This window comes from Archocentrus centrarchus, chromosome 8 (genome assembly GCF_007364275.1).
Source record: "Archocentrus centrarchus isolate MPI-CPG fArcCen1 chromosome 8, fArcCen1, whole genome shotgun sequence".
NCBI classification, from domain to species: domain Eukaryota; kingdom Metazoa; phylum Chordata; class Actinopteri; order Cichliformes; family Cichlidae; genus Archocentrus; species Archocentrus centrarchus.
This window is the reverse complement of record NC_044353.1, coordinates 1,287,560-1,313,240: the sequence shown is the minus strand read 5'-3', so window position 1 is coordinate 1,313,240 and position 25,681 is coordinate 1,287,560. Positions and strand designations below refer to the sequence as shown.

Below are 25,681 nucleotides of genomic sequence, written 5' to 3'. Positions count from 1 at the left end.
TGGGTGGAGCCATCCAACTGGCTCCGCCCACTTCAGCTGGAGCTGCATCTTAATTACTCTGTTAAATGAATGCTGGAGATTTTGGGGGATTTTGGTTCCAACGAGCTGTCCGTCATCTTCAGCCGTACCTGCTCAGTGACGGCCGGCTGGGGGATTTTCCTGCTTACTCGTTTCTGCTCTGAGCTTTTTCTTTCTGCACGCTGAGTTAATAACAAGGTGGGTGTGAAAACTTTCCACCTGTTCTCACTGAGAGTCTGTGGGGACTCAGTGCTGTTAGATACCTCAGGAAAAGCTTAAACATTACACAGTAAACATGATTTTAAAGTGCATGTAGCTCATACGTCCTAATACCAGGCTGTCTCCTGCTGACTGTAGCGGCGCTCATTTTGGAAACGCTGACATGGGTCGGGTTTGAGGACAGGAAGTGTTCACATCCAGAGGGCCGCACTGCAGCCGGCCTCCCACAGCTGCTCAGGTGTAACCCTCAGAGTGGAACAGAGACAGGTGGAGCCTGGCTTTAACTTCATTATATTTCCTCTAAGGACAGAAACACAAAAAAGTGACCTAAAATGAATCCAACACAACTCCCACAGAGTGCAGCAGTGTGAGCACACACCTCCTGCTGGGAGAGGGCGTGTGCTGCTGCAGGTATGAAGCTGAGGCCTGTTGGAACAGAGCCTTCTTACCACACAGATCTTCGTGCCTGTGTCTAATCTCAGCCTCCGTCTCTCCTCTCATTTCTTTCTTTTGAGCTCCATTATTTTCTCACAGACAGTCGTCACTCCTTCAGGTAACACTGTCACCATGCTGATGACACACCTGACCAACAGACTCACACACTTCAACTGAAATCTTACGTGAGCACAAAAGAGGATCATTACAGAAAAATGATGCTTAGTTGGTCATTAAGAGCAAAAGCATCGACATGAGCGTGACAACAGAAGTGAACACAGAGATTTATGGAGACATCGTGGGGCTGATGTTCCACCTCCATCAGTTTCACAGACAAGAAGGACTGAAGAGTTTACAAAGCTCAGACTGATTTTAATACGATCTGGAGAACTGACTGCAGTTTGGTGGAAATGTAACAAAATTAATAAACTTTTAACAAACAAAACAAGGTGGTGTGGTGGTGTAACGAGGGCTAACTGCGGGTGGAGAGTCTAGCGAGATTAGCTAGGGTTAGCACTAGCCATGCCTGGGTAACTCATAAACATAACCGACAAGATTCCGAATACAGTGCCTTTATTTGGCAGAACTTACGACCATCAAACGCCAGGTCTCCACGGTTCTACATAGCCAGATCATACATGACAATAGGCACAGAGAGTCCCGCGATCAGCTTGTCACAATGTAGAGCTCGCGCTCCAAGATGTCAGCTGGGTGGGCATCAGCGGCGTTCTGCAGTGGTTCTCAGTCCAACACACACAACAAGGAAGAAACACCACCTTGTGGCATCATTCAACCTTGCAACATATCCCATCCCTGTTGCTCTGGCTGTTACATATTCCCCCCTGGTTACAATACGGCTGTCCTCAGCCGTACACAGCAGAAAAAAATCAGACCCCCTGCACTTAATATGTGGTCATACATAACTCACATAGAAAAGTGTGGTTACATTCAGGGAAACACATCACAGTCAGCATATGACACACATATCAGTAAACAGAGCAAAAAAATTTCAAAATCGTCTTGAGTTAGTTGTACTACCGGACAGCCACATAACAAGCACCTAACAGAATGAGATGAATGAGTGTACTTCTCAATACAAATCCAAACTACATTATAAAAAAAGAGAACAGGAAATCAAAACAAATGTGGGAGGCAAAATCAAGCAGTGGAGAAACTATGACCACTGGATCAGGAAACAAAATAAAATACAAAAACTATCAAACAAAATCTTCCCTTGAATTACTAGTTTTTGTGGGCTGGCACACAACAAATGAGGCACTTACGCCAATCAGAATACTCAAAACACAACAAAACTGTTTTCTATTCCAGGTCGAGTCCTTTGGTGTGGTGAGGGTTTGTCCACCTCCTATCCGACCAACCAGACGTAATTCTGGGGCAACGTCTCGGCCTTAGTTTATACCGGTTCGCATAATCCGGGCTGGTGTCAGACACATCCACAGTAGGGTCGTGCCTAGTGTTGTCATCCGTACCACAGTCAGCATCATCAGGCACAGTGTAGCGCACATCCACAGCAGGGAAACCAGCTTGGGTGTCAGCCTGGGAAGTGCGTAAAACAGAGTCTGAAGGTCCTGCGGTCCCATATTCTGTCATGGTAGGGACAGAGACCCTGGCAGAAGAAGCTGAGTCCCAAGTGTGAAAAGGCTGCATATTAACCACGTGAAAAACACCGGCGTCCTCACCAGTTTCCAGCCTGGTCAGTCTGTAGTTGACATCTCCAAGCTTCTGAGTGACACGCAGTGGGCCTGAGTACAGAGGTGCTAGTTTTGCAGCAAAGTTAGCCTGCGCATCAGACTTGGGGTGGGACTTTATTTTAACCAGGTCACCAACAGCATATGTAGCCTGACGGCGTCTCAAGTCATAATAATGCTTCTGTCTCTTGTGACTGTGGGCCAGTGCTACTCTGGCATGATCATGTGCCTCTTGCAGGGAGGCTCTAAGAGTCTCTGGGTATGGCACAGTGGATTCATCCACCTCAGAGGAGGAAGGTTGTGTAATGAGGTCAAGTGGGGTTTCCAGTTCTCGACCATACAGCATCATGGCAGGGCTTAGTCCGGTGCTGTCATGGGGAGCAGTATGCAATGCAAAGCAGATCTGGGAAAGAAACTTATCCCATGATGTGTGTTTGTCTCCAACATAAGCACGTATAGCAGTTTTGAGTGTCCTGTTCACCCTCTCCGTCGCATTAGTCTGAGGATGGTAGGCTGTGGTAAGGCGATGCATGGACCCAAGTGCAGAGAGGACATGCTCAAACAACTCGCTCACAAACGGTGAGCCCCTATCTGAGATAAGATATGTGGGGGTACCGTGTCTGGCAAAAACTTCACTGACAAACTTACTGGCCGCCACCTGCGCTGTAGCCTCTCTAACAGCACACACCTCGACCCACTTGGAAAAATAGTCAACAAAGACCAGCAAATGGGCATTCCCTGAGGCAGTGCGAGGCAGTGGCCCGACAAAATCCACCCCTGTGTACTCCCAGGGTTTTTGGGGCATGATAGGAACCATGAAACCAGCTGGTTTCCTTTGGCTTGGTTTAGTGAGCTGACAGACCGAACAGGAAGCAACATAACGCTTGACATCCGCAGCCATTTGAGGCCAGAAAAACCTGGACTGCAGTCTCACCAGTGATTTAGAAATACCAAGGTGACCCGCGGTGGGGTGATCGTGGTAGTAGCTGAGCAAGGTACCACGGAGTGACGTAGGAGCATACAATTTAAGCTCCTTCAATGGATGCAATCCACACTTGTGTTTTGGGTCTTTATAATAGAGTAGACCATCATACACAGTGTATAATGAGGAGTCACTCTCATTCATGTTATTGAGGTCCATTTCATTACCTCTGAGCAGTTGGCCAGTGACTGGGTCATCCAACTGCAATCGCTTAACATGTTCGCGATCCGCCAGTAGTACTGGAGGCAGAGTACGGAGATCCAAACTGTCAATGACAGCGTACTCAGGCAAAAGATCTGTAGGAGTGCTGCAGGAATTAGGCAGAGGGTTGCGAGATAGTGCATCCGGCACTCTGTTGTTCACACCGGCCTTGTGCACTATGCTGAAGTCAAAGTCCTGGAGTCGTAAGGACCATCGGGCTAGTCGGCCAGAAGGGTTAGGCCGGGACATTAGCCACTTGAGGCTGCTGTGATCAGTAAAAACAGTCACATGAAGGCCCTCAACATAAGGTCTGAAATGTTCGAGAGCCCAAATAACAGCCAAACACTTCTTCTCGGGGGTAGAGTATGGCTTTTCCGCTTTGTGCAGAGAGCGACTTGCGTAACTGATTACGACCTCTCGACCCTCTTTATCCTTCTGCATCAAGACTGCCCCAAGGCCAATATCACAAGCATCAGTGTGAATGAAGAAAGGGCGTCCAAAGTCAGGAAATCTGAGGACAGGTGCCGAAGTGACACTCTTTTTCAAGAGATCCATGGATTTCTGACACCTATCATCCCAGTGAAAAGCTGTGTCTTTCCGGGTGAGCGCGTGAAGTGGCTCAGCATGGCGTGCATAGTTCTCTACGAACCTGCGATAGTACCCTGTCAGGCCAAGAAACTGCCTGACATGTTTGACGCTGGATGGGACACCAAACTCCAACACAGCTTTGACTTTGTCTTCATCAGGCTTTATGCCATAAGGAGTGACGCGATAGCCGAGGAAGGTGAGCTCACTCAAACAGAACTGACATTTCTTAAGTTTCAAAGAAAGACCTGCAGATTTGAGCCTTTCGAGCACTTCCCCTAGATCAGCCAGGTGTTGTTCAAAAGTGGGGGAAACAACCACAATGTCATCCAGGTACACAGCACATGTCTTGTATACAAGCCCTGCAAGGACAGTATTCATTAGCCTCTGAAAGGTGGCAGGTGCATTGCAGAGACCAAAGGGGAGTACACGGAACTGGAAAAGACCACAGTGGGATATAAAAGCAGTTTTCGGTCGGGACTCCTCCGCAACCGACACTTGCCAGTATCCACGGGCCAAATCCAGTGTTGTGATAAACCGCCCTCTCGCAAGGAAGTCAAGTGACTCTTCAACACGTGGCAAGGGGTACGCGTCTTTCTGTGTGACTTGGTTTATGCCCCTAAAATCCACACAGAATCTCGGATCGGCCCCAGGCTTGTTCACAATTACAACTGGGGCAGCCCATGGGCTGGTGGAGGGCTCAATGATGCCATCCTGCAACATCTTATCCACCTGCACTTCAATAAGCTGTTTCTTTGCTGGGGAGGTGCGATAAGGGGGGAGATTTATAGGTTTTGCATCCCCAGTGTTGATCATGTGTTCAGTGAGGGAGGTGTGGCCTAAATGACCATCAAACATCTCCTCAAAGTGGGTGAGGAGGCTGACCAAAGCTGACTTTTGGCCCTCCCCAAGGTTTGCCTCCACAACTTTAGAGACAAGCGCTGTTTCCAGTGAGTCAAGGGACATGATCATCCCTCCTTCGACAAATAAGTCAGCCGCTTCATCCTCCTCTTCGCTCGCCACAGGACACGGGGTGTCGTCCATGTATACAGTTCTGGAGGGGATATGGATGGTTAATGAAGCTCTGATCATGAAATCCATCCCCAAAATGAAAGGGGTTGTCAAGTTATGAATTATGACAAAACGGTGGTAAAAACGTTTGTTCATGAAGCCGATGGTTAGCCAAGCAACACCATCAGGGGAACAGCAAGCATTGTCTGCAAGGATCACAGGGGGGCCTGTCCACTGCTGAGTTTTGCAAGGGTAGGAATTGTTCACTTTGACAAGGTCAGCTCGTACAGCAGAAAGAGACGCCCCTGTGTCAAGAGTGGCGTCTGTGGATACAGATTTAAAGTTTACTTTGGTTCTTAGTGGTGTGTTCCAGGGTGCCTGAGAAGCTGTATCCTCCATGTGACCCAGAACAATTTGCTCTTGTGGGGTCATGGCATCTGGGTGAGGCTCAATCAATGCCTGGGGGGAGGGTTGCCTCGGTAAAATGTCCTTACCCCCTTTCGGTTTCCCGCCTGCCTGGTGGATATTTGGTCAACAGCTGTGAGCCTGTGTGTTTCAGCTTCAGGCTCGACCACATTTTCAGGCGGAGCTACTGAGGAGGCTCCGACAAGTCTAGGTCGGGAGTGGGACATGTCAGATTCAGTGTGGGTCACGATGGTGCAGCTTGGGCACGTGCGGGACGTGAACCCAGGCCGAGAGCACTTAAAGCAGTGAAGCTCGTTGTCCCGCTTGCCTCTGAAGCGTGCAGGAGAGGACTGACGACCACTAGGCCCAAGGACTGCATGGAGCTCATGAGCCCGCAGCAGCAAGTCCATAGCTGAAGGGACAGGTGTGCCATATAGTGCAACCCTGTACTTTTCCAGAGAATGTTTACAAATCAATTCAATCTGCTCTTGTTCTGGAGGGGGACACCTTAATTTGTTAAACTCACCGAGCATGTGGGCCACAAATGTAGGGAGGGGCTCCTCTGGTGACTGGATACGGTCAAGTATGCCTCTTAGCACCCGTTCCTGGTTGTCAGATGGTAGAAACACTGTCCTGAAAAGCTGGCAGAATTGTGTCCAAGACACAACATGTGAGCTAAGTGCCTTAAACCATTTGCCTGGTTCTTTTGCAAGAAAATAAGGCAGTTCATTCAAAATCTGTGCATCAGTTAAGTTCAAGGAGGATCTGTAGGTGTCGACAGCTTGCAACCAGCCCTCTGGGCGCACCCCAGTATCACCTGCAAATACTGGAGGCTCCAGCTTAGCATGGTGCAAAGCAGCAGCAATCATCCTGGACGTGTTGTTCAGTTCCAGGGAATGTTGTTGCAGGAAAGAACAGGATTTTGTGTCCTGGGATGGGGGCACTGTCTTAGTCACAGCTGGTGAATATGGAGTTGACGAGGCTACCGGGTTAGAGGTTGGCTGTTGTGCTGCGTGTGTGTCACAGTCTTTCTTGTCACACTGATCCCAGCATTTCAATATACTCTTCTGCAGGCTGAGGGAGTCTTGTAGACATTCTCGTAATCTTTCAACCTCTGTTTGTAACTCTTGAACCTGTTGGTTAAGCTCAGAAGTTATGGGTTGGGGAGCCAAGTACTCTGTTAGGCTAACAATGTCCATGTCAGAGTGACAGTCAACCTCGTCATCCATTATATCCGGATGGCATGCCATTCTGCATTGATTTTTTTTTTAATTTGCACCTTAAATAAGCAACACAGTGTTATTAGAGTGTGTTATTAGCAGCCAGAAGTCTGTAGTCTATAAGACCACTGAAATCTCAAATCTCAGTGATTTAAAGTCAAAACATCAAATTCACATAGCAAAAACACCCCAAAATACACTGCCCTGCAAAGAACAATAGTTAACAATGAATGAAAGAAGCAAGGTTCACCAAAACATCGATTAATCACAGCAAAATAACAATAAAAAAATAACGCTGTAGGTAATAGAAAAACGTTTTTTTTTTTTTTTTTTCAGCTATAAGCGGAGTCTGTACACTTCGCAGTCAGTTAGCGATGAAGAGTAAAGTTCCAAAATAGTCCTTAAATCCAACACGGCAAAAGAAAACTTCTGGCGTACTTCTTGTAATATACCTCAGTTCTCTCCAGCACAAAAAAGTTACTTTGTGAATGTCCGGCGTGCTGCGGTCATATAATCCATCACACCCAGTCACGGTCACGCCAGGGGAGGTTAGCTTTGCTTTAATGGACGAGCCGGACAAAAAGCAAATTATCCACTTACACAGACATCCGTGGTTGGCGATCGGGAAATCGACTGAATCCAATCCAAACCTCGGTCGGTGTGCTCGAGAAGAGGTCCAAGGAACAATGTTCGGGCGCCAATTTGTAACGAGGGCTAACTGCGGGTGGAGAGTCTAGCGAGATTAGCTAGGGTTAGCACTAGCCATGCCTGGGTAACTCATAAACATAACCGACAAGATTCCGAATACAGTGCCTTTATTTGGCAGAACTTACGACCATCAAATGCCAGGTCTCCACGGTTCTACATAGCCAGATCATACATGACAATAGGCACAGAGAGTCCCGCGATCAGCTTGTCACAATGTAGAGCTCGCGCTCCAAGATGTCGGCTGGGTGGGCATCAGCGGCGTTCTGCAGTGGTTCTCAGTCCAACACACACAACAAGGAAGAAACACCACCTTGTGGCATCATTCAACCTTGCAACATATCCCATCCCTGTTGCTCTGGCTGTTACAGTGGTTAGCACTGTTACCTCACAGGTAGAAGGTCCTGGGTTCGATTCCACCATCAGGCCTCTCTGTTTGCATGTTGTCCCTGTGTCTGCCTGGGTTTCCTTCCACACTGCAAACACATGCAGTCAGTGGGGTTAGGTTCATTGATTCTGAGTCTCTATGTTTGTCAGGCTGGTTACCTGTGCAGGTGGACCCTGCCTCTTAGCCCATGATAGGCTCCAGCCCCCCTGAAAAGGATAAGAGATTAAAACACAGAGGACTGAGTCCTGTAGCACACAGGAAGCACCGATCATTTTGTCATTTTTGCTAAAGTTTGTAAGAACTAGACTGAATGTTTTTACACCTTTGTGTGCAGGAATCCTCCATCACATCAGCAGCTGAAGGCAGACGAGCTGACAGCGTTTGACTGCGTACGGAGAGCTGGAAGAACAGGAGGACGCTGGCAGGCACATCTGATTCCCAACAGCAGAAACTGGGCAGCACATGAATAGAAACTGATCTGCTGTCAGTCTCTATTGTGCGACGCCATCACTGAGAAATCATTACTCGTTAGTCTCTGTGGCCTCTGGCCTGCACCTCACTGATTATGTAAAACATGCAGTATGAAAGATTTGAATGCTGTTATTGCACGAGCTTTCTTAACTATGTCACATACACGCACGTGCACACACACACACACACATGCACACACACACATCAAAGGAGCAGACATCAGGTTATATTTATGGATTTATTTAATGATGTTGATTAGATTCATTCACAGAATTTTAGTTCCTCTGACTATGAGCTTATGACAGCCTTAAACACCCTTTTTTTTCTTTTCTTTTCTTTTCTTCAGCTACTTCACTCTGACTTTAATGGTGCATTTGAATATCCGGGTTACAAAGCAGTCTGAATGATTATTAATGAGTGAGCAATAATATGCAGCATTATACTCAGACACAGCTCAGGTTCACAGTGTGTTTATTTGTGGTCACAGTGCTAATGCTTTTAATGGTACACACAAAGAGGGGTTAGGGGTGATGCACACATGAGTTAAAGTTCCTGTGTTATAACTGAACACAGACAACATGAATGTTTGATTTTCAGCAGAAATCTGTTTGTTATCAGGTGATCGTGTTTTCACTGCTGATGGACCAGGACACTGACCTCTCTCAGTGAAGTCTCTCTGTTCTGAGACAAAATCATTTTGTTTTATTCTATTCAGTTTTTATTTTATTCAGTCAGATACATTTTATTTATTACACTCACCCATATAATGCATACCGTGTATGCTGTGTACCTTACCTTACCGGCTACAAATGTATATAATATTTTGATATCTTTATATAGTGTTTTGACGTGTGTGTGTATATGTGTGTATATGTAAATGTGGGTATTGACACTGATATATATATTTATGTATATAGTGCTTATGTATATGTGTATAGTTTTTTGCTATTTTATTCTATTTTATTTTATTCTATTGAATTTTAGTTTTTAGTTTAGTTATTTGTTCTTACTCATCCTTTTCATTTTTTCTCTGTATTGAGCTGCTGTAATGCACAAATTTCCCCGTCGTGGGATTATTAAAGTTTTATCTTATCTTATCTTATCTAATGATGCTTTTTGGTTCAACGAGCTCAGAGCGCAGTGATGTGGTCGTCCGTGCACAGATCCTCCATCACAGATTTAGTTTGATCTCTGTACAGTAAAACCTGCATCTACTGTCGGCACCGTGGCGTTCATCCTGTGTTCACACCTGTCTCCCAGGTAGCTGTCAGGGCAGTCACACAGGTGTTGGTTGGAGTGCAGCAGCCGCTTGCACCGCCCTCCATTCTGACACGTATCAGGGTGACAGACGGTGAGGGAGCGGGAGTAATGGACAGAGATTATGCTTTCAACTGGATCTATATCAGGCCACCGGCAGTCAAATGCCTTCGTGGGTTTTGGAACTTCCACTTTGAGCCTATAATAATTGAAGCTGGCATGCATCACTTTGAAAAACTGTTGAACTGGAGCTGCATCCACCTGTCGGCTGCACTGAGATATTTTAGGGGCAGCATTAGGACAGGTGGGCACCGCGTACATGTAGGTGTTTATCTGCTGGTAACACGACTCCAGCTCATTTATCACTGCTTCTGCTTTAGTGTCCTCTTCCTCTTTCAGAGTGTAGCCCACAGCCACAGTGACTTTGTCCACAGGGATCGTCACCATGCTGTAATTGGTTATAAGATCACCTAGAAATTTATCGTACACCACCACCACCCAGCTGTACCAGCTGTACTTCTGGTCCAGAACCTGCTTCACCTGCACAGCGATGTCCTGCTTGTTATCGTGACTGAGAGCTTTGGTGGTCTCTATCACATCATTCTTCATGTACTGCTCATAGTTGTTCAGACAGAAGTCCACAGTTGATATCTGAGCTTCAGAGACCGTCTTGAACATCTGAGTGTGTCCAGCTTCTTTGGCTGCTGTGTTGAATCCCATCAGTTTCCAGTAGAACTGGTTGGCTACCATCCCCTTCCACAGCAAGCTGCTTAAATACAGGTTGTATTTGCTGATCTGACTGACGTTACATTTAAACTTCCGTTGATGTTTCCGCTCAGAGATGTGCTGCTGACGGTCAGGTAATGGTACAGGTTGGTCATACCGGTCTCAGCTCCTGTGTTCTCATAGTAGTTGGTGAACGTCTGTGCCAGATGCTGTTTGTCTTCTCGTTGCATCAACTCGCCGCTCTTTCAAAACTCATTGAACTTCGTCCAGGCGTTGAGGATGCAGAGTTCATCTTGAGAGTAGACGCTGACGTAGCTGAACCATTCAACGTCTGTCGCCAGGTCCGAGATCTGGATGGAGAGAGAGTCCAGCTTCCTGTTTACTTCAGCGAAGCCTTCCTTCACTGCCTTCAGCACCGGGTCTTCCTGAGGGATGAAGGCTAAGACCATACTGATGACGGAGGAGACCACACCTCCGATGCCAGGCGCTAGGCTAGCAAAGTTGGAAAGGCTCTTTATCACACCCACCGACTTATCTGGGTTAATGTTCTCCATCACATCTTTAAACAGAGACAGAGAGTCTTTGGCAGCATTCAGAACTTGATCAGCTTGGTCTCTGCTGTCCTCAGGCAGATCTCTGACCACCCTGTGAGGCTGTGAGAGGTCAGCTGGGAGGGGGTCGTGGGGCCGGGCAGAAGAGGTCGTCCAGTAAAGAAACATCAGTGAAGCCAAGAGCATGGAGGCAGACCGCCATCGGGACAGCATGACTGTAACACACAACATAGAAGTCATTTCTAATTGGACGTGCAGTCTCTGTGGGTGCAGGTTCACATCCATGAAGGATGTGAACATCTGATCCACAGCTGCTTCAACACTTCCAGGACAAACGAGATGAAAGAGCTGATTGATTATTCAGATTGATTGATTGTTCTGATTCCAGATGAGTCTCAGTGCTGTGCCATCATCACTCATTCACTCTGCAAAGCTGCTAAAAAGGCTCAAATCACTGACAGCTGTTCATTCATAAACTCTGACAGCTCACACACATCTGCAATTTCACCCATTGTTGTTTTTGGCAACCATTTTAGTTTTAGTTTTAGTCTTTTGAACAAAAATACTTCTTAGTTTTAGTCCAGCTTTAGTGGGGAAAAAAGAAGAAAGTATTAGTCTTTACAAATTAATTTGACCAATTAGTTTTAACAGTGGAATCAATTACTCCAAAAATGCAGTAAATAAAAACATTCTCACTTTGGCATTTGGGGCTTTATTTCTCAGAATTTGCTAAAGTGCAGTGAACATACATGTTCCCAAAATATTAGCAATGGATGAGGAACACGTGCTTAACCTGATCTTGTCTGCAGGGCAATTAAGTTACATATTATATAAAACTATGATTAATATTCTTATTTTGAATCCTGGTTGGCCTGCGACTCAGACTGTGTCTTTAACAAAATAATTTAAATCATCGTAAAATAATCATCGTTAATGACAACAACACTGGTTTCACCACAGAACAACTAAAAGCTGCTTGACAAACATGCAAAACTGGACCCGCCACAATAAAAGACCTAATGAATAAATTCATTGCCTTTAAAAATAAAGGTAGTTATTGATGAAAACACCGAAAAGGGAAATTTTTTTATTTGATTTTGTCTTTGTTTACCTTTCTATTAATTAGCACATTTATTTACATTATTTTGTTCCTGTTTTAACGTCACAGTTTCTGTTTTTCTTTTGGCCTCATTTGTTTGTGTTGTGAGCGGCCATGCTGTCATGTTTCCATGACACACCTTTAATGACAACTGCCATCATACTGTAAAGGAATATATAAGAAATGTAAGAATAAGTTTTAAGCCTGATTAAACTTCAGTGACTGAGCTTTGAGATTCTGTCAGTTACCACAGCTCTGTGAGCAAAATCACTCGTCTGAGTCACTGAGTCTTAGTGACAAAATCAGCAAATTAAACAGACCTGCAAAGAGGGTTGGAGGGTCCAGAGAAGGTGCGCTCAGAAGGCTGTAAAGCTGCTGGAGTCTTGGAGAAATCTCTGAGCTTGACTGAATAAAATCAGCCATGTTTATGGGACAGGCCATGCCTCCCCTCAGTCACATGGTTTTTAGCCACATTGGGGGAGACTTGTTCATAACGACCTTTGGGTTGGTTCAGATGAAAGCTCAATACCACCCAAAAAAGATCTGCATTTAACTGCTTCATGTTCACTGGTTATAAACACCAAATACAGCAGCTCAGCGTCCACTTACTTTTGAATGCTTACCATCGGAGGCCTGTGTGTCAGAGCCACTGCACATCTGCCACACTCTCATTCCTATAGTGATGTAACAGTGCTGCGATTTAAGGATAATAATCATAATATCATAATAATCATAATACAAAATGGTTGGTTTGTGTAACCAAGCAATTTTTGTTTTCCCCACACAATTTTTAATTTTGCAAGTATTGTTAGTATCTTTTATGTTTAACAAGTGACTAATTATTTGGTTTATTTACTTGTGCTCTTTCCTATTTTTTCTTTTTTCCCCTCTCTCTTTCTCTCTCTCTTTTTCTTTTCTTCTTTTCTTTTTTTTCCTAAGCCTGTCAGCTCTGGCAAAATTTGTCACACAGTATGCTAAAAATAACTCAAATAAAATAAAGGGTCACACAGTAACAAGAGAAGCCTACAGAGAACCTATAGAGCTCACCTTGAAATAGCAAATATGTTTGGCACAGCAACACATTCAGATCACAGTTCTGTTTGCAAGATCTGCCAGAATGACAGGCTAAAAAAAGAAAAATAACGATGTTCTGAATATCTAACTAAAACAATCTCAGATGTCATTCAAACTCTTGTATTGTCTCATTTAGATTATTGCTCTGTTATTTGGTCTAATACATCATTAAGCAATATTAAAAAATTACAACTGGTGCAAAATAAGGCAGCACGTGTGGCTCTAAATTGTGGCACTAAAACAAATGTTGCTGAAATGCATAATTAGCTTTCCTGGTTATGGGTGAAGGATAGAGGGTTGCATGCACTGACAAAATTTCTAAATAACATAATTACAGTAAAAAGTCCATCTATGTTTTACCAAAAACTACCATTTAGCAAAGATACCCATGATAACTCAACAAGGCACATGGTTGGACTGTTTCACTCTGCCAAAATGTAAAACTAGTTTAAGCCAACGTACAGTCATGTTTAGAGCAATGCATGAATGGAATTCACTACCACAAAACAGTAAACAAAGCACTGCAGACAGTTTTAAGAAGCAACTGAAAATATACTATAAAAATCAATGTAGTTATAACATTTTTTATGTAAGGGAAATATAAAATATATCCCGATCTTAAACTAAAGTCTGTCTTTCTTAAAAATTATGAACATAAGCATGTGTTATTTGAATACTAGATCTGTAATGATTTTTGTTTATTTGTGTTTTTTTTTGCTTTTGTTGTTGTTAATGTAATTTGTGTTTTTATGTAAACTGACCCCAGGAAGAACAGCTGATGCAGTGTGCTGCTGACGCCAATGGGGATCTCAATAAACACAAACATAAACTTATGGCCTAAATGAAGGAAGGACAGTGACTTTCTATTCAGTCTGAAAATGATCACACAGCAGCAGAGGTGACAAAAGTACCGACATTCTGTACTTAAGTAGAAGTACAAGTACTTGATGAAAAAGTTGATTTATTTCAGTAATTCCATTCAAAAAGTCAAACTTGTATATTATATTCATTCATTACACACAGACTGATATATTCCAAATGTTTATTGTAATTTTGATGATTATAACCGACAACTAATGAAAAGCCCAAATTCAGTATCAGAAAATTAGAATATTGTGAAAAGGTTCAATATTGAAGACACCTGGTGCCACACTCTAATCAGATAATTAACTCCAAACACCTGCAAAGGCCTTTAAATGGTCCCTCAGTTCTGTAGGCTACACAATCATGGGGAAGACTGCTGACTTCACAGTTGTCCAAAAGACGACCTTTGACACCTCGCACAAGGAGGGCGAGACACAAAGGTCATTGCTAAAGAGGCTGCTGTTCACAGAGCTCTGTGTCCAAGCACATTAATAGAGAGGAGAAGGGAAGGAAAAGATGTGGTAGAAAAAAGTGTCCAACAACAGGGATAACTGCACCCTGGAGAGGACTGTGGAACAAACCCATTCAGAAATGTGGGGAAATTGAGGTCCAAGGTCAACGAGGCCATCTACCAGGAAGTTTTAGAGCACTTCATGCTTCCTGCTGCTGACCAACTTTATGGAGATGCAGATTTCATTTTCCAACAGGACTTGGCACCTGCACACAGTGCCAAAGCTACCAGTACCTGCTTTAAGTACCATGGTATCCCTGTTCTTCATTGGCCAGCAAACTCACCTGACCTTTAACCCCATAGAAAACCAATGAAGTATTGTGAAGAGGGAGATGTGATACACCAGCGCCAACAATTCAGAAGAGCTGAAGGCCACTATCAGAGCAACCTGGGCTCTCATAACACCTGAGCAGTGCCACAGACTGATTTACTCCATGCCACGCCGCACTGCTGCAGCAATCCAGGCAAAAGGAGCCCCAACTACGTGTTGCATGTTGTACATGCTCATACTTTTCATGTTCATACGTTTTAGTTGGCCAGCATTTCTAAAAATCCTTTTTTGTATTGGTATTAAGTAATATTATAATTTTCTGAGATACTGACATGACACACGTCAAGACCACAAACGGCAGTCATGACCCTTAAAAGCTCAATGCCACAAATGCGCAGTATGCCAACTGTTCAATGACTGATTTTGATAAAAATGATTTCATTAGACTGGCATAGCACCCAGTTATTAAATATGTGGCAAGATTTATGTAAAAAAACCCAAACAAACAAAAAACAAACATGTAGAATTAAAATACATAATGTCCACTCCATATAAACAGTCAATAGAGCAGCACTTCTACATAACATAAGCTAACACATATCTTGCATATTAACAACTTACTGTTTGATGATGTCATGTCTTGAACAATGCTCGTGCTGAAAATCCCTTTAAAGTTCTGTTTCTGCTTCAAATTAATATCATAATCCTTTCTGTGTAGGCGTTTATTTGCAGAAAAACTTCAAGGTTTCATAAAAATTAATCCAAAAAACAGCAACGTCAGAAGTGTGCTGCTGAATCCTCTTCGGTAATCCTAATAGACTGGCTTCAGGCCTGGGAGAAACTTAGCAGGCAACTCCAAGACTGGAGCTTGTGATTGGTTCCATCAAGGAAAAGAGAAGCTCCAACATGAATGCATTTTTAAAAAAATGTCCTACTTTCTTTTTTTTCTTTTTAGAATAATGTGTTTTAATATGCATTGTTAATTCATACTATTTAAAGTCAATGCATCTTATACAAATATTAAAAAATATAGACATCATGCCATCCACCCCCCTCCTCCCATACGTGGTTTGATCCAGAAGATCGGGACACACCACAGCACTACAACACGGACTACAGCTGAACAATGACAGGTAATTGTGTTTGAAATAATTATTGAAGTCATTTTGATTTTGTTCAATTAAATTTAACGAGTTATAAATAATTTTTACCTGATATTCTTTGCTGAATTACCTGTAAATTATATTCACATTTTCACTCTGTGGTTTTTGGGAAGCAAGCTTAGCGCAGCTATTAGCTTAGCGCTTAGCCGACTCACTAGCAGCATAGCTTCTTCTCCCGTCCCTCCTGCACTTTCCTGCTCTGTGTCAGATGTTTAGTTACTCCACGGCCTCCTTTACAAGAAAAGATACTTGTAATACATGTAGCTTCGAAGGCCAGGCTCAGTAAATTGGAGACTCGGCTCAGCACTCTGAAAAATTCGGTAGCTAGTGATGCCCCTGTAGTCGGTGAAGACCAAGGTAGCTTAAACACTGTTAGCTTCCCCAGCAGATCCTGAGCAGCTGGGAAAGCAGGCTGGCTGGGTGACTAACCCATTCTCTATCCGTTTTCTACACTTGGCAACACACCCACCGAGGAACAAACTCTTGTTGTTGGTGACTCTGAGAAACGTGAACCTAGCGACACCAGCAGCCATAGTGTACACCCAGGGGTGTTAGCAGGCCACATTCAAGGAAATGTGAAATTTGATTTTAATAGCAATATTGACTCCAAACGATCACAAACACATTATAATCGACAAAAACCCCTGATTATTATTAAAATGATTTTGTCACTTTCCATATTAGCCCTGATTTATTGTGCAGCTGTCTTTGTGGCCGTTACACAAGTGGCTAGCAACAATGCCAGCACTTATGCTTGAGCATTGTGTTAATTACCATTAATTATCAAGCGGGAAATCTACACTATAACCTGACCTGCACCTCCCGTGAAATATCAAATGACGTCTGTTATGTCCCTACCAATCACGGGCCATGATTAGAAGGGAAATATCCCTACCAGTATTTGCTCCACAGGTGCTCAGCGCCACACAAGACTCTGATTGCACCATCTCGGAAACACTAAGGGGCTTGACACACAGGGAGTGACATCGCGCCCGCTCCATTCATTTCCTATGGAACTTGTGCCAAGCGATTGTCGCCTCATAACACAAGTTCCATAGGAAATGAATGGAGAGCGAGCGACGTCATTCCCCGTGTGTCGAGCCCCTAACAAGAACATGTCAGCTGTCATTTATGCTTGGTACAAAAACAGTATAGTGTTCACATTATAGTGCATCTTTCTTTTGATGTTTGGAGCTTACAGTATGCTGTCATTTTAGGGTACCTTCACTCACTAGTCACAGAGCATCCTTTACAGAACCGATCGATGAGACTTTAATCATGTGTACGTCTTTACTGGTTTTTGGTAGGAGTGTGTCTTCATGCTATCCCTTTGTTGAACTGCAGGTTTCTGCTTCAAATGTGGACATGACATTGCTGATGTCTCAAACGCCACCGACCAGTCACTACTTCCTGTCTCACACTTGGTACCACTGCCCTCCACTGCAAATAAGGTACGTGACATTGCAACTACAAAGACAAACAGTTTATGTACTTATGTATACTTCGGTCAGATGCCAACAAAACACATTCTCAGTACAGGGTAGTCATTGTCCTCTTATTCATATTCATAGCAGAGATTCAGACATCTGAACTACAGAAATCATCCATGTGGCAAACGCCTCAGGATACAAAACTAGTACAATTATTACCTCTTCTAGCAGCACAGTCCTTGGCCTGCTTCTGAATGTATGGATTCTTCAGTGTTCAAGTTGAATGCTGTTAATTGTAACTTATGGATCATAGTTGATCATTTTGTTTTGTCCCTTGGTTTATGCTGAGGTCACCGCCTGATCAGTGGATGTATGAGTGCATGTTGTAATCCAGCAGGTTTCTCGTGCTCACGTAGCAATATCCTGACATGATCTGATATTATAGACTTCTAAATATGGATGACAAAGAGGTTCAGTCACACAAACGTCCCCATTTTGGATCATGGACTTTGTGTGTGTGTGTGTGTCGAGTGTCCCCAGTTGTATGGACAACTTTATGTATTAGTATTTGTGCTCAGTACAAAAACAGTATAGTATCTTGCCGTTCACAGACTTTCAGCAACAATTACTTTAATAAGCCTATGTTGGGTGAAGCACAATTTCTCAGCTTTCAGAAAGTGTTTGGATGTTTCAGATTGGAGAAACAGTCGTGTAATTACCGTAATTCAAATTACGCTTGCTCTGACATCTAAGCCGTGATATGATCGGTGTTAACCAGCTGTTTACTGCAGTTAAGAGCAGGTAAGAGGTGAATTGGTGTGATCACCTGTGGTTAGACGGTCAATCTGTTGAACTGATGAAGTGAGTTTTTGTGCTGGACTGAATTCTAATAGAGCGCCTGTTTTTGTCCATTGTGCACTGATTGGTTGTGTGTGGCTGAGGCTCAGGAGGTAGAGCAGGTCACCTAGGTTGAAGGTTGGCGGTTCAATTTCTGGCTGCACCAGGCAGCCAGGAAAAGGAATTGCAGCCAGGAATTGAAAGTATAAGTTGCTCTTTGTTGTAAGCCTTGGAGTATGAATGTGTGTGAATGTTAGACAATTTTAAAAAAAGCCCTTAGCTTAGTTACATAGGGAAGTGCTTGTAGGAATGGGTGTGAATGGGTAAATGTAAAACGTGTTGTATAAGCGCTTTGAGTGCTCAGAGTAGAAAAGCGCTATATAAGAACTAGTCCATTTACCATTTATATAGTGGGTCACATGACTGATCGCCAAATGCTTTATGTTGTTTTCCTCTTTCTCTGCCCTGTGCCCACAAAGCTAATATCAGGTAATACTGCTTGTAACAACAGCGGTTACATTTGAGTAATATTCCACTGAAATTTATGTAAATGGATCTTAAGGCCCCCAAAACCGATGGTAATGCTGTGGAAACGGAGATGTGCCCATGAGGCTAAACCCTTTAGTAATAGTAGCTTAAAAATGTGGTAAAAATATAGTATACAGATAACAATAAGGAAGTAATGTTTATGCATTTAACGTTTCACAATTTTTAATAAATTGTAATAAACGCAAAATTATGAAGTAATATTGGCTAATGTTTTAATGTAATAGGATCATATTACCATGTTATAAGGCTTCAATTAAGTATACCTTAGGTTCTCAGCATTCTGCTTTGCTTAATAGCCTAAATATTATGGTTAATGCGTTGGCTTATTAAATGGAAATATTTATGGTAATTTCTGTGCAATAAGCAGGAATCAGGCTTGTAAAATGCAAAACTGACTGTATTTATTGCCAAGTTAATCACTGAATAAAACAAAAGTCAAGAGTTCTGAAGATGAACTGGAAACACTTATGGAAAATGCTAAACTACCTGTTTGAAAAACATTAAGTATTATATTTAAAAAATAAACATGCATAAAACATTTATTAAAAGCTCGCTGGAAAATAACAATGCATTGTATTTGTTTGAGGATCACAATATTAAGCATAGCTAAGAGGTCTATTTAAAATAGTTTTTGAAATTGCATAGGAGTGTAGAAGATCCTCTTTCACAGCACATTTTATATCTGGATGACAATGGAATACATATTTTAAATGTCCAATTTAAATACAGTGGACAGGTCACCAGTCTGTCACCGGGCTAATGCCGAGACGAACTATTCACATTTACAACTAGGGTCAATTTACACAGTCAGACCTAGAGCTAATTTAGAATCACCAATTTATCTAACCCCATGCATGACTGTGGGAGGAAGCCAGAGTAGCCAGAGAGCCCACACAGATCTGGTGATAACATACAAACTCCATGCAAAAAGGCTCCAGCCACAGGGGTGATGTTATTGTACTGGATTTATGGCTCTTATATCCTTGAAAAGGCGACCAAGGGGTCCATTTCTGTGTTGTCTACCCAGCCAGTAGTTCCACTCAATAAAATGTAGGCTCTCTCTCAGTGACTTCTCAGTCATGTTGCCTCTGAAACGGTACACCTCTTGCTAAAAGGTTCTCCAGGACCTTTCTATATGCTGGGTATGTGCTCCTGTAGCAGGGTGCACAAAAAAACCTCTGGTGATTGACTTGGTAGTGTATATACCCATGTTGCCTCAATCTGCAGTAGGAACACCAAGAGTCACTCAAAATTGTACCTGCAGGTCTAACATACCGTTGTATAATACGAAGTAGTCGTTCAGGATTTCGTCGGCGAACAAATTTCAACACAGGCCTCCTTCTCCGTTGATTGACTTCCAACAATCCAAAAACCCAGCCTCTCCTGCACCAAGTAGCACCAAACCGCCCACGTGCACACTGAAAAATTAGAAGTTTTGGAAAGAGGACAGTGTTAAAGCATGATTTATTTGCAGTTGTCTGAACAACAATTTCATAGATACAGATGTACCTTTTTGTAAGATCACCATTATTCACCAATTAATATCTTAAATAAATTAATATCTTTACCTTTCTCTTGTGACAAAACTGTGTTAAATGTGCTATAAAAATGAACTTGACTTGACTAGGCTGGACTATTGTAATTCATTATTATCAGGCTGTCCTATATAAATAAAATTGAATTGAAATTGAATTGAATTAATCTGAATCTTTGGAAGTGTTCACAGGATTTCTGAATATCCACACAGAAGAGCAGCAGGTTCAAACCCAGAACCGTGTGAACCACTGCTCACTGTGCTGCTGTCACAGGCGTTGGTAACAGTTAGTCTGTGTGCAGATTTCCTGTTTTTTTCTCAGGGTGGGCTTCTTTTAACTGTTCTGCTTCCACTTCCTGTCAGAAATAAGAAAAACAGACATCACGGTCAGTGTGAAGGAACATTTGGCATTTACTGTAAAGTGACTGTGGGGGGGGCTGAACAAAGAGCAGAGACAGAGCTGTGAGCACCGCTGAGGGCAGCAGGGGAATGAGGCCATGCTGCACAGACGGCTCCTGTAATATTAGAACATGGACGATATTTGTAATAACCTAAAACAAGGATCCTCACGTCCAGGCCTCCTTCTGTCCTGCAGGTTTTAGATGTGTCCCTGATCCAGCAAATGGCAGCAATAACAGCAAAGGAAGCAGCGAGGAGTGCAGGAGGAAAAACAGCAGCAAAAGCAGCAGCCCGTGTATCACTGACTGTAACAGATCAGTAACATACACAGTAGGGGGCGCTGTTTCCTGCCTCACTTACACAGAGGTGAATGTAGGCACTGATGTGCCATATTTGATAAATCAGGACTGCAGCCATGAATGATAAAACCCTTCATCACTTTCATGATCCAGAGTCTGGGTCACTGTTGTTGTTTTTCTCTTGTTAAATATCAGTCATCTGATATTAAACTGCCTTTCAGTAACTTCATAACTGAATTTGGGAACCTGTTTAAGTTCAGGTGTGTCCTGAAGCAGCAGGTGTGATGGAGACTCTCCATCAGAGGATGGAGATGAGAAGGTGAGCTGAGGACCACCTGTTGTTTTCAAGTGTGCAGGCAGGTAGGGAGTGTTGTACACCTCTGTAAGACCTTTTTTGTGTCACAGTCATAAATGAGACTCCATGTTTTATTATTTATGTGATGTTCTCTTCATGGTCAGATGGTGGGAGGAGGACTTGGACTTGTGATCTCAGTTCCAGAGCTGGTTGACAACTGCAAAAACCTGGATGTATGTGAGACAGAAGCCAGTAGGAGCCTGAGAGAGAACGCCAGAGCCATCGGGGATGAGTCTGAGGAGATGAAGAAAGACCTTCAGCAAATCGAGTGAGTGTGAAAATAACTTTATTTACAGAGTAATGACATAAATACAAAGAGAGGAAGAAATGCTTTTGTGAAGGTTTGTGTTCATATTCTGAGTTAAACACAACATCAACACAGTCGCCTCATTTCAAGCTCCAGCACTGGAACTAAAGTTATTCCTAATTTCTCATACTCATAATTTCTCTTACAGAAATGTTTTCCGGAGATTAATGAGAGTTAAACGTGCCATTGGAAAGAGGGGGAGTCAGAGGAGCAGGAAGAGAGGAAAATTTGTGATGGAGAACCTCAAACATGAGGTCACCCTGCAGTGGCTGAAAGAAAACCCTGAGTCTGAGGCCTTGTTCCAACTTATAAACATATCTGACAACATTGTTAAATTCCTGGAAGAAAAGATTAAAGAGGAAGAAAAGAAAAACCACTCCAACATTGTTGACATCATCTTTGTGGCACATGGAGCGATCACAGGCTCCAGGGTGTCAGCCAGCTCTCTGCCTCAGCCCAGAATCACTGATGTGCTCCTGTATTCTCCCTGGAACTGTGCCATTGATGGTGAAGCAGCTACAGGACGCATGAAGCCTCAGCACAGAGAGTTTTATAGTAGAAAAGAAAAGGGCTGCACAATTCCTGATGCAGAGCATCGACCCACCAAACTTCCAGATGAGTGGAACTCCATGAGGAAGGCTGGAGATCAAAAGATTCCTAACATCATGCTGGGTCCTCTAAAACCTAAAGATGGTGCACGGAAATACTTTGAGATTCTTGAGACTCAGCACGGTGAAGCTGGGAGAAACTGCATCGTTATCCCGTTCCTCCTCCCAGGTAACAGCAAAAAAAACGTCAACTTCTCTGTTTTCACCTCGGCTCTGTCTAAGGTGCTCCTGTTCTCCAGGTTTGAAGCCACCCTGCATCTCACTGTAGACGTGAAACCATGAAGATTGATGAGGATGCTCTGATGAACCAGTACGCATTGATAACACTGCAGTGACATCTTCAGCGGACCTGTCAGAACAAGAGCCTGATGACCTGTTCAGAGCTTTTAAAGCTCTATTCGGTTAGTCATCCTGCATTTGTCAAAGCCGCACAACACAAAACTCACAGATTCACAAGCTTTTAAAACCATTACTTTTCCTTTATGTAATCACAACAGCATCCCAGCTGTTTTGGAATAATTAATGATTCATGATTTTTGGAGATTTTCTTTAGGAACCACAGTGCATTCTGGGTAACCACAGTACAAGCTGTCGTTCAGACAGAACAAGACAGAAGCAGATAGTAAGGAGGAGCAAAATGAATGCTGTATTATTGCAGTTCAGGACACTTTGTATACATTTTATTTTCCTTACATGTGCTGTGTGATGGTGCCTGGGTCCTTTATTTTGTGGTGGAGTTCTGATGGTGGGTGCTGCTCCTGTGTTCCTGCCTCCGTCTCTGTGTCCTCCAGTCTCCCTCCTCTCTCTGGCTCCTGTCCTCGTGGGGGTCTGTTCCCCTGCTTCAGTTATCTTGTCTCCTCAGTAATGTCTCCTGTTCTTTGGGCCTTTTGTTCCCCGCCTGTTTCACTTGTTAGGTGAACTTCATTCATGTGTATTGTATCTCAGTGTGTGCGTCTCTGTGTTGTGTCAGTCTGTCTTCCTGTTTTACTTTGTCAGTCCCTTGTCTCGTTAGTTCGCTTCAGCTCACCTGTCCTCCTCCTGCTGTCCCCACCCTCCCTGATTACCTCAGGTATAACATGTCTGCGTCCTCCTCTGTTCTTCATCACGTCCTTGTTTGTGACTCATGCTGTCTGCTCTGTGTATCCATGTTTCCGCTGTGTTTCCTAGATTTCATGTTTCTGCCCTGTTAATATTTAGTATGTTTTCCTGTGTGAGTCCCACAGAATAAAGCTGAGTCTGAGTGAGTTTCCTGTTCTGTTTGGGTCTCTCTGCCTGCCACACAGCCGTTCCTGTTTCTGTCTGTTTCACTTTTGTTTTTCAGTTTATATTTGTACATCTCATATCACTGCATACACACTTATAAAGCATAAAGTCTGACTTGGTATTTCATGTTGCCCTGTAATAATACTCTTGTCCTGCCTTGTTGTACTAAACTGTGACTCTTAAAAATAAGTCATTAAAATATTAAGTAGTCTTATGTCTTTCATAACTGTGGTCTCTCTGCTCTTCATTCATACTGGTCAGAGGTCAGAGGTCACCACAACAGCTTCTGTGTGTCTGAGGTGCAACAATCACACTGTCACAACTCAGATCTTTATGAGTCTTTGACTCTAGCTGTGATGTTACAGCCAAGATCAGTGCCACAGCTAAGCTGTGTAATGTAGCAACAGTTACACTTGCTAATGTGACAATGTTGTGATCACACCAATATATGTTCTGAAATGTTGGAGGTGATGTTTTTCATTCTTCCAGCTGATAACTGAGGTTACTTCCTGTGAAGACGGAGTTTTTCCTTCCCACTGTCCCACAGAGAGCTTGACGCTGAGTGTGTGTGTGATACACATGCTCACACACACACACTTGTGGACATTTCCTGCTGTAATCATTTCACACAAAGGCAACAATCTGCTGTTAACATCACAAACCTGTTCAAGCTGAGCCGCGGCCTGTTTGCTTCTTCCTTCTGAAGCTGATTCCGCTCCAACGTGTCTGCAACCTTTACACTGATTCAGGTGATCCACGTCACATGACCACAGGTGGAGGAAGGAAGTCAGATTCACTGATTCAAATACAGACAGAGGTAACAGAGAGGTTCTGCAGGTTCTCTCAGTCTGAGGGTCAGGATGAGCTCTTTGAATCACTGAGTCGTTTCCTGAAATTCATCTCTTTTGAGAGAATTGGCTCCTCCTGGTGGACAACAGAATAGCCCCACTGAGCACGCTCAGTGCAGTGAGTTGTGAGTCTTGCACACACTGAACTTAACAACCTAACTTTGTTTCCTCCTCTTCCTGCAGGAGGAGGCCAGAGTTCCCAGAGGAAACCCACCCAGGAAGACCAAACTCCACAGGAAGACGTCCAAAAATGATGGAAACCCCTGAGACTGACTTCCTGTTTCAGACATTTAGGAAACATTTTAATGATCCTCACAGTCTTTCATTGGTGTCATAATGAACTGAAATGCTCAGAGGTATAACTGCTGTATTAGCAGCAGTGACAGCATAAATGTAATTACCTATAATCAGGATGGTTTGAGAGAAAGCTGATTTGACCCTTTGTGTTGTACTGGAGGAAGTACTGCAGGCACAAATGTTTACTGTGTAATTCATTCACCATCCAGGTGAATGAATTACACACTCATTCATTTTATACCAGTGGGGATAAAATGAATGAGTGCCCCCAGAGCCAGCAGCCACCCTAGAATACAGTCAGCTCCACCCTCAGCACCATAGCCAACCCCCACCCTGGGTCGGGCGCAGGAAACAGGGGTGTGAAAAGACTCGCCTGCTCCCCTCCCCACTCATGTGGACAGTGAAATGTAAACAGTGAGCATGTCTGTATGAAAACTAGAGCGCTATTAAAATTGAGGGGACAGACGCATGATGAGACTTCAGCAGTGCTCATCCACCCCCCCCCCCCCCCCCCCCCAAAAAAACCCTCAATGGCTAAGGTGCTGATAAAACTGAGGGGCAGACGGCAGTGATATAGTGAGTGGGGTCACTCGAGCAGTCCCCCTGACCAACTCCTGGGGGACATGTCCTCCTTTATTCAATTTCCAGTGCAGCATTTGCACAGTTGTCTTTTCGGACATCATATTGCTGTACTATGAGTACAATAAAGGCAGGTATATCTGTTTGTAGTGGTACTATTATTCTTTTGTAAACAGTGTTAGAAATAGTGATTGCAGCAGAAGCTCTGAGTACGATCACACTGAACTGCTGTTCTTCTCAGAATGCAAATTTCAAACTGTGAAAAGTGAGAAGCTTATCTTCATCGTGGAAATTCAAAGGGTATTACTGCAGGAGATTATATTTGTCTACTCAAATGGGCAGTTGGGCCTCCACTGAAAGCTGCAGCTGTCATCACTCTATTTTATTCAAACAGATCAGCAGGACCTTATCTTCAGCTGTTGTGGAAGATCCACAAACCACATTTCACCTTTGTTGCACCTGGACAGCACTGCGTTTACCTGCTGTCTCCACATTAAGCACTTTATCATTT

At 43.5% G+C, this 25,681-nt stretch overlaps 2 long non-coding RNA genes and 1 pseudogene across 2 annotated transcripts; 2 read left to right on the top strand and 1 right to left on the bottom strand.

The window, feature by feature from the left end:
* Positions 1–9,495: 9,495 nt before the first annotated feature.
* On the bottom strand, positions 9,496–20,044 carry LOC115784240 (SE-cephalotoxin-like; annotated as a pseudogene).
* Positions 20,045–21,167: 1,123 nt separating this feature from the next.
* Positions 21,168–21,860, top strand: LOC115785211 (uncharacterized). Its single transcript, XR_004020332.1, has 3 exons — positions 21,168–21,273; positions 21,373–21,536; positions 21,724–21,860. It is a non-coding gene; the product is annotated as an uncharacterized LOC115785211 (long non-coding RNA).
* Positions 21,861–21,975: 115 nt separating this feature from the next.
* Positions 21,976–25,086, top strand: LOC115785269 (uncharacterized). Its single transcript, XR_004020338.1, has 3 exons — positions 21,976–22,352; positions 22,423–22,584; positions 24,478–25,086. It is a non-coding gene; the product is annotated as an uncharacterized LOC115785269 (long non-coding RNA).
* Positions 25,087–25,681: the final 595 nt, after the last annotated feature.